Below are 9,391 nucleotides of genomic sequence, written 5' to 3'. Positions count from 1 at the left end.
AGTTGAGGTGGATTGCCCAACCAAAATAGATAATATTGAAAAGGCTTAATTATTTTCTCAAAGTTCTCGCTTTAAAAGGTCTGTAGTGTCAACCCGCTCTCTTTTTTAATGTGTAGTCCGAGAAATACTAGATGCGCCTTGCTTGTGTATCGTTCAAAGTAATGTATTAGGTATCCTTCTATCTCCTCCATATCTATTGCAAACCCAAGGCAGTAAAGCATTCAAAAAAGGTCTTATTAACCAAACCTCTCCACTATCAGTCCTTAGTATAGGGGCCATAAGTGGACAATGTGGTCCTTACACCACATGTGGAAAAGTTTCATATTGGATAAAAAGTGAAAAAAGGGAAACATATAAGGAAAAAATATTTGAGAAATCTAAGTTTAAAAATGCAACAACTAGAGTTTGAAAAAATTTTAATCAAAACTAAGAATTTTTAATAATATTGAGTTTGATAAACATAATATTGAGCCACACATTTGGCCCATCTATCGGTAGGTGCATAGGATGATCCCAATGACATCCTACCTCATCAAGGAGTACGTACAAATAGTTTTCATTACGTAAGTAGATTATAAGTCATATTGAATAGAATATTATTTTCATTACCCAAATAGAATATTAATTTCCATGTTTCTTTTTTGTGCATGCGCCAGCCACCAGCGCACAGGTTCTAGCACCACTATTTGTATGCAGATAGAGATGCTGAGAGCTGAGTTGAGGGCACTGCAAGATGCTAGGGCACCCCCTCACTTGGTTGCGAGTCTAGATTCAGTTATTTAGGCTCTGGGTCGATTGGACACAGTTGAGGACGTTGTGGATAGCTTTCAGGCACAGGCTAAGGCAGAGATCACTGGTGGATTGGAGAGCCATTCGACAGTTGTTTGAGCGTGAGTCACATCACAGGCAGGCCTTAGAGGATATGTTTTGCGATGGTCACACCGAGGCGATGCAACCACGATCAGGGCTCCCCTTGCATATTTTACATTGTAGGCACCCCATCATAGCAACACACATTTATCCAAGATATCTCGCTACGAATAGTGGTCAATTGCCTCACAACCGTCAGATAGCCAGGTCATTTGCCATGCAGCTATACGCTGAGTTTGTGCTTGGTCATCGGGTAGACTACCTTAGTACCCGTCCAGGATCAGGAGTGGGACATGGTAGGATGGGGCGTCAGGAGCGTCAGATTGCAGGTGTTCGGCGTGGATGTGAGGCACCAGAGTTACACACCATCCCTACACCGGTATTGCGAGCTGTTGGAGAATAGATTAGGGGGGATGTTCATTCAGTGGCATCATCCTTGCAGCACATGGTCTCTGCCCTATCGAGATCACTTTCAATTCCACCTCCCCCACCTCGATCATCGATGGAGCCTCCCACATCTACACCACCTCCCACATCTACACCACCTCAGCACGAGTTGGAGGCTCGAGACGCACGGATTGAAGAGTTGGAGGCATTGTTGGCTGAGTCTAGGGACGAGTTATTTATTTTGATTATGTTAGTTTATTTTTTTGTAGCATGTTTTGAACTGAAGTTTTTTGGTTAATTCTCACCATGTACGTGACATGTTTGCATTGCAGGCACATCTATTGCGTCAGGAGATGGAGTCTCACGTATGACTATTGCAGACAGATTTGGAGGAGCAGAGGATTCGGAGACGCATAGCATACCATCGTGCAGAGCACTATATTTTGTAGTTGAGGCATATTAGTCGTGATCCATCTCGCCATAAGATCGACCCCAGCGTGGCCCTATACCCCGCTCCTCCTGTAGATGTGCTGACTACGACACCCATAGACGCAGCAGTCATAGCCAAGCTTCCTATTGCCACTTGCGTCCTTTGCCACGAGGAGTTTGACACCGTAGGGTGGTTTGGACTAGGGTACGGCCACATCGCACATCTCCATTGCATGACCCACCACATGGTGGCATGATCAGTGTGCCCTGTATGCTTTGCTGACATTGATGTGGCCACATATAGAGGACTAGGCATGGATGATCTATATCCTGGTCATTGTCAGGCCATTGATCCATTCACCCGCGTAGTCTTAACAGAGCACTACAGGGAGGAGGCATAGAGAGCGTTGCTGATGCAAGAGGGTGCTGATACATCGGTGGTTGCAACGTGCATTCCATGACACTTTTCATATGGTGATTTCATGCCAGGTGACGAGGCACGAGCAGAGGAGGCATGTCGGATTGAGCGAGAGGCAGAGCTACAGACATCATTGCAACAGTGGGTGGAGCAGCAGCTAGGGCAGGACCAGCGTCTTCTACATGTAGAGATGATTACTCGCGCTAGATTTGAGGCACGAGTATTCGCAGATGCACAGCTATGGGAGCTGAGACGTGCATACATAGAGGAGGCGAGGGAGGCAGAGATGGCAGCGGTGGCACATGCAGCATGCCCTCCTCTTCATCAGGATGAGGCTAGCCCATCTCATGCAAGTGACGAGGCTGGCCCATCTGAGCCGACTTTGCCTGAGGGCATACAGCAGCGGACGGTTGGGCAGTGGGTCATACAGGAGCCACGTCAGCGTTCCACTAGAGGATCATATGTAGAGTTATCAGATTCTGATTCAAGATGATTGTTTAGGCTTCACACGTTTCTTGTATAGGGATATGATGATGATGTATAGATTCATTTTGGTACTTTCATGATATTATTCTTACTTTTATGATGTATGAACATTTTCATACTTTCATGATGTTCTTCACACTTTGTTTATCTCAGTTTATAGTTTGTTTAAATGTAACATAAACATTTAAAATTAGGAGTATGATTTTGAATTTCGAATATCTCAATTCACACATCTAATACATAAGGTATTTAAAAAAGAATGCCATGTGAAGTAATTGTAAACATTAAGCATTGAAAAAGTGTTCAAGTTCCAACTTTATCATTTTGAATATCATATTGAATTTCGTATATATCAATGCTTGCAATTATTACACTAAATCTAAGAGCTGTGCGAAGTTTCATCCCCATGTGCATATTTAAAATTAAGAGTATGATTTTGAATTTCAAATATCTCAATTCACACATCTAATACATAATGTATTTTAAAAATAATGCCATGTGTCGTAATTGTAAACATTAAGCATTGAAAAGGTGCTTGCAAAAATGTATGCATTATACCTTCCACGTGGCGCAAACCAGATCATTTGGAGACCAAATCTTGCATGGATGTACGTCTAGGGTAGCCTAAGATCCATGTGAAGTTTCATCCCCAACAGCGTTTAGAATTTAGGGTTCAGGGTTTAGGGTTTAGGGTTTAGTCGTGCTAGTAGGGATTATAAAGGTAGCCTAAGATCCATGTGAAGTTTCATCCCCAACAGCGTTTAGAATTTAGGGTTCAGGGTTTAGGGTTTAGGGTTTAGTCGTGCTAGTAGGGATTATAAAAATGTACACATTATACCTTCCACATGGTGCATACCAAATTAGTTGGAGACCAAATCTTGGTTGGATGTACATTTAGGGTAGCCTAAGAGCCGTGTGAAGTTTCATCCCCAACAGGGTTTAGGATTTAGGGTTCAGGGTTTAGGGTTTAGGGTTTATTCATGCTAGTAGGGATTGTAATCATGTACGCATTATACCTTCCACGTGGCGCAAACCAGATCAATTGGAGACCAAATCTTGCGTGGATGTACGTCTAGTGTAGCCTAAGAGCCGTGTGAAGTTTCATCCCCAGCAGGGTTTAGGATTTAGGGTTCAGGGTTTAGGGTTTAGGGTTTAGTCATGCTAGTAGGGATTATAAAAATGTATGCATTATACCCTCTACGTGGCGCAAACCAAATCAGTTGGAGACCAAATCTTGCATGGATGTACGTCTAGGGTAGTCTAAGAGATGTGTGAAGTTTCATCCCCAACAGGGTTTAGGATTTAGGGTTCAGGGTTTAGGGTTTAGGGTTTAGTCGTGCTAGTAGGGATTGTAAAAATGTACACATTTGTCCTTCTACGTGGCGCATACCAAATTATTTGGAGACCAAATCTTGTGTGGATGTACGTCTAGGGTAGCCTAAGAGCCATGTGAAGTTTCATTCCCAACAGATAAGTCCACGTGCATATTTCATTAGTACGTGCGCCATTTTTCATACGTAGTCGTGCTAGTAGGGATTGTAAAAATGTACGCATTTGTCCTTCCACGTGGCACATACCAAATCAGTTGGGCACCAAATCTTGCGTGGATGTACGTCTATGGCAGCCTAATAGCCGTGCAAAGTTTAATGGTTGCCATTTGTTGTGGAGCATTAGAGCTTAGATAGATCTAATGGTGGAGATCAAAGTATCAAATGAAGGGTCTAGATTTAGGTGCATTTTGAAAAGTGTGTAGATGGAGGCACTTGAGATCAAAAATTCAAACTCAAGTGCACAATGGATGGTGTGGATTTAAGTACCTTTTTCTTGCGTCTCCACCCTTGGATCTCCTTGAGATCAATGACCCGGATTCCAGTGCCTTTTTGTCGCATCTCCACCCTTGGATCTATTTCTAGATGGATGGATTAAAATGAGCCCCTTCTCTTATGATCTCACCCATTAGATCCTTGAAGTTTTCAAGTGTTTAGATTTGATCCCTCTATCCTTTGATGGTATTCATTGTATCTATACCTTGATCTAATGGCTTGGATGGTTCTACCACAAGTTTGAACATATCCCTTGGATTGTAGATGGGATCAATGGCTAGGAATGAAGATCATGCAAGGTCTAGTGGGGCTAAACACAGCCATAGCAAGCCCTATTTTGCCCCACTAATGCTTTTTTTTTTAATTACAAAAAAAAAAATTTATTACAAAATTTTCCTTGTGAAAAGGGTGATACAAAATCACTCAAATGAAATGATCAATCAACAAAAGGATATACATGTCGAACATATACAACATTGTTTGTTACAAAATGACCCTTTCAAAAAGGGTGATACAAAACTGCTCAAACGAGCGGATATACAAAATGACATACATGGCAAAGTATATGCAAACTGCTACTACTACTATTACTACTACTACTACTCATTCGAATCGTCCTCATCATCCTTGTCCTCCTCCTCATCTTGTTGGCCTGATCCTTGGTCCTCTTGAGCTGTGCCTTCTCCCTGATTCTCGTCTTGTTGGCCTGATCCCTGGCCTTGTTGATCGCTCACCTCCGGTGATTGGACGCTGGAGCTTGCACCCTAAGAATGAACCATATAAATTAAAAATTAGATTGGAACTTAAAGAATAAAACAATTTAAAAAGTGAGATTACAAGTAGGAGTAGACTTATACCGTGCGAGCAGCCACCTTAGCCCAATCGACTGTCGCTCCCATTGCCTCTTGCTCAAAAAACCACGGTAAGTAAAGAGGGAAGAAGAAGAAGAGAGAAGTAGAGGGAAAGTAAAGAGGGAACGAGAGACATATGCTCACGGTTATGCATGAGCATATGTCTCCTCTTATGCTCATGCATAAGCATAAGCATGACCATATGTCTCCTTCTCTTATGCTTATGCTTATGCTTATGCATAAGAGGAGAGAAGAAGAGGGAACGGAAAGAGAGATTGGAAAGGGGGAAAGAGGGAAAGAAAGAGAGAAGAAGAGGGAAAGAAAGAGAGAAGCAGAGGGAAAGTAAAGAGGGGAAAAGAGACATATGCTCATGCTTATGCATGAGCATATGTCTACTTCTCTTATGCTCATGCATAAGCATATACGTAAGAGGATTCTTATGCATAAGCATAAGCATAAGCATAAGAGAATGAGACATATGCTCATGCTTATGCTTATGCTTATGCATGAGCATGAAAGAGGGAAAAGAGGGTGGAAAAGAGGAGAAGAGAGAAGAAGAGGGAACGGAAAGAGAGATTGGAAAGGGGGAAAGAGGGAAAGAAAGAGAGAAGAAGAGGGAAAGTAAAGAGGGAAAAAGAGACATATGCTCATGCATGAGCATATGTCTCCTTCTCTTATGCTCATGCATAAGCATAAGCATGAGCATATGTCTCCTTCTCTTACGCTTATGCATAAGCATAAGCATAAGCATTATGCTCATGCTTATGCGTATGCATGAGCATAAGAGAATGAGCATGAAAGAGGGAAAAGAGGGGGAAAAAGAGAGGAAGAGAGAAGAAGAGGGAAAGTAAAGAGGGAAAAAGAGACATATGCTCATGCTTATGCATGAGCATATGTCTCCTTCTCTTATGCATAAGCATAAACATGAGCAGATGTCTCCTTCTCTTATCCTTATGCTTATGCTTATGCATAAGAGGAGTCTTATGCAAAAGCATAAGCATATGCTCATGCTTATGCTTATGCATGAGCATAAGAGCATGAGCATGAAAGAGGGAAAAGAGGGGGGGGAAGAGGAGAAGAGAGAAGAAGAGGGAAAGGAAAGAGAGATTGGAAAAGGGGAAAGAGGGAAAGAAAGAGAGAAGAAGAGGGAAAGGAAAGAGGGAAAAAGAGACATATGCTCATGCTTATGCATGAGCATATGTCTCCTTCTCTTATGCTCATGCATAAGCATAAGCATGAGCATATGTCTCCTTCTCTTATGCTCATGCTTATGCTTATGCATAAGAGGAGTCTTACGCATAAGCATAAGCATATGCTCATGCTTATGCATGAGCATAAGAGCATGAGCATGAAAGAGGGTAAAGAGGAGGGGAAAGAGGAGAAGAGATAAGAAGAGGGAAAGGAAAGAGAGATTGGAAAATGGGAAAGAGGGAAAGAAAGAGAGAAGAAGAGGACAAGGAAAGAGGGAAAAAGAGACATATGCTCATGCTTATGCATGAGCATATGTCTCCTACTTTTATGCTCATGCTTATGCTTATGCTTTTCATGAGCATAAGAGCATGAGCATGAAAGAGGGAAAAGAGGGGGGGAAAGAGGAGAAGAAGAGGGAAACAAAAGAGGAAAAAAGAGGGGGAAAGAGATTGAAAGATTGAAGGAGAAGGAGAAGGAGAGGAGGGAAAGAAGAGGAGAGAAGAGGGAAAGAAGAGGGAAGAGAGGGGAAGAGAGGGTTCCTACACCCTCACTGCAGGTAGCGCTTAAGGGGCTAGCGCAGGCCAATGCAAATAAAAAGAATAACAAATGGAAAAAAGAGGAAGCATTTACCTGGAATAGTACATCCCGCTCGATGTTTTGTGGACTGGCCCTACAAAAGAGAGGAGTCTCCTTTCTTTCTTGAAATCTTGTTTTTTGTTTCAATCCTTTGAAATCAAGCATGAAAACTAGTAAGTAGCATTAGCAATACAAGGAGAAGCACTCACAAAATGAAATATCACAAAAAAACCTACCTATATTGTTCAAAGAGACTCACCTCTTCAAAAACTTCCTTTCAAGAAACCAAAGAGGGAGAAGGGTGGAGGGGGAGCACAAGAGATAGGAGAGGGGTGAGTAGTGGTGAGGAGTGGAGAATAGAGTGGGAGGTCATCAGAAATAGGTGGGAGGAGAGATTGCTTTGCTTACAATAGAGATTAGAGAGTGCTAAAGAAAGTGCCGCACGTCGCTTCGACTTTCGGTTTTAACCCACAGCGTTGCTATATAGTGATGCTTTTCAGTTGCTATATAGCAACACTAAAGAGTTGCTATATAGCGACGTTTAACACTAAACCCTAAAAGTCGCTATATAGCGACCTTTAACCCTAAAAGTCGCTATATAGCGACACTTAACCCTAAAAGTTGCTATATAGCGACCTTTAACCCTAAGTGTCACTATATAGCGACACTTATACCTTAAAAGTATCAATTCAAGGCACTTGATCTAAGAAGAGAGGGAAGGAGCTCATGGGTGGCTATTTTTTGGATCTTAATGGGTTTCCTTGCATTTTGTGTTGTGACTTTAGAGGTGTGTAGATGGAAGGGACGAGTAAAAGCTTTTCAGATGATGCGCCAATGCTCGAGAGTGCAGAGTGGCTTACGGAGAGGTTGTATTATCATTGCACTCATTGCAAGCAAGAAGTATGACATCAACGCCATATTGTCATGTGCCACTTGAGGATTTATGGGGAGGAGCCCAAACCAATACCCACTGGTGGTGGTGCACATGGTGATGGATCATCGAAAAGTCATTGCTATTTGAGTTCGTGATTAATATTGCATGGTGATGGATCATGGTGATGTGCATAGTGACATCATATGGGAGGAAGATGGAGATCACGATATTGAGGAAGAAGATGACGATCATCAAGAATCACCCGGCTTATTGAAGAAGATGATCAAGTCTATGGTGAACGTACGATGATGATATAGGAGATCAACTTAGTATAGAGTTGGAGATAGACTTGTTTGGCATACTAGACTTGGCTCAGAAGTCTCAAACGTAGACATGAATATATGAGCTTCGAACTTGATGTACATGCTCTTGTACTTTTATTCTTTCAAAGGATCAAACATGTACATGCTCTCGTATTTTTATTCTCTATAAGATCAAACATGTATGAAAATTTAAAAAAATTTGTCATTGGGAAAAACTAACTTTTAAGGCCTATATGAGTAAAAAACATCGTTGGAAAACGTCGCTATAAAATAGTATCTCAGTATCACTATATAGTGACACTTAAAAGTCGCTATATAGTGACCTTTATAAACATCACTATATAGCAACAATTGCTTAATGTCGCTATATAGCGATGCTTTATAGGATGCGCTTTTCATACCGATGATTAGTGCCCCGTGCGCGCTAAACATCGGTTCATAGACATCGCAATAGGATCCGTGTGTAGTAGTAAAGGTGTTTCAATGAATCTCACTCTCACTCAAGATGATACAACGACAGACAAAAGAAGAATCTCACTCTCACTCGCACTCTCCATCTCAATCTCGGAGCTTTTGAAATATGCTGCCTTGCTGCCTGTGTATTCTAAGTTTTAGACTTAATAGATCATGGAATTAAATCTCGACCTCTTCTGTAAAGTTGTAGATCACAATCTTAGATTTCCAAGAAAAAAAGAGCTCCTCAATCTGAGTTTGGAATCAAAAGTTATGGTTGAAATAGTGACTACTATTTTTATCCAAGAAAGGTGTGACCTTCTTTTCCCCACTTTTAGCTAGCTTTTCCACTTTATCCTGCTTTTCTTGCCCTTCATGAGACCAGTTTGCTCTATTCCTAGACCATTCTAGCAATAACTTTAGTTCTTTTTAAATCAATCACTCCTTTCCAAGTTCTCCTTTAGAATCCACAAAGCTAGACCTTCCTTTAAAGCTGTAAACTTCAGTCACACCTCCCATGCATATATATATATATTCTTGGATTTGTTAAATCTCAAATCACTTATTAGTGTTTTCAAAACACAAAATTGACATGAAAATAAATTTCACAAATTACTACTACTATAAAAAAAAGAAATTTATACACAAAATATGGAGTGTCACACAAAAATGTGGAGCGTCATAATTGCCCCCTCTCTGAAAAACTGTCC

The 9,391-nt window shown here is 41.3% G+C and overlaps 1 pseudogene; it reads left to right on the top strand.

Moving 5' to 3' along the window:
- Positions 1-949: 949 nt before the first annotated feature.
- Positions 950-1,674, top strand: LOC147897506 (uncharacterized; annotated as a pseudogene).
- Positions 1,675-9,391: the final 7,717 nt, after the last annotated feature.

Source organism: Dipteris shenzhenensis, chromosome 10 (genome assembly GCF_047967505.1).
Source record: "Dipteris shenzhenensis isolate YYH24624 ecotype China chromosome 10, Dip_SZ_1.0, whole genome shotgun sequence".
NCBI classification, from domain to species: domain Eukaryota; kingdom Viridiplantae; phylum Streptophyta; class Polypodiopsida; order Gleicheniales; family Dipteridaceae; genus Dipteris; species Dipteris shenzhenensis.
This window is presented reverse-complemented; position numbering and strand designations above follow the sequence as displayed.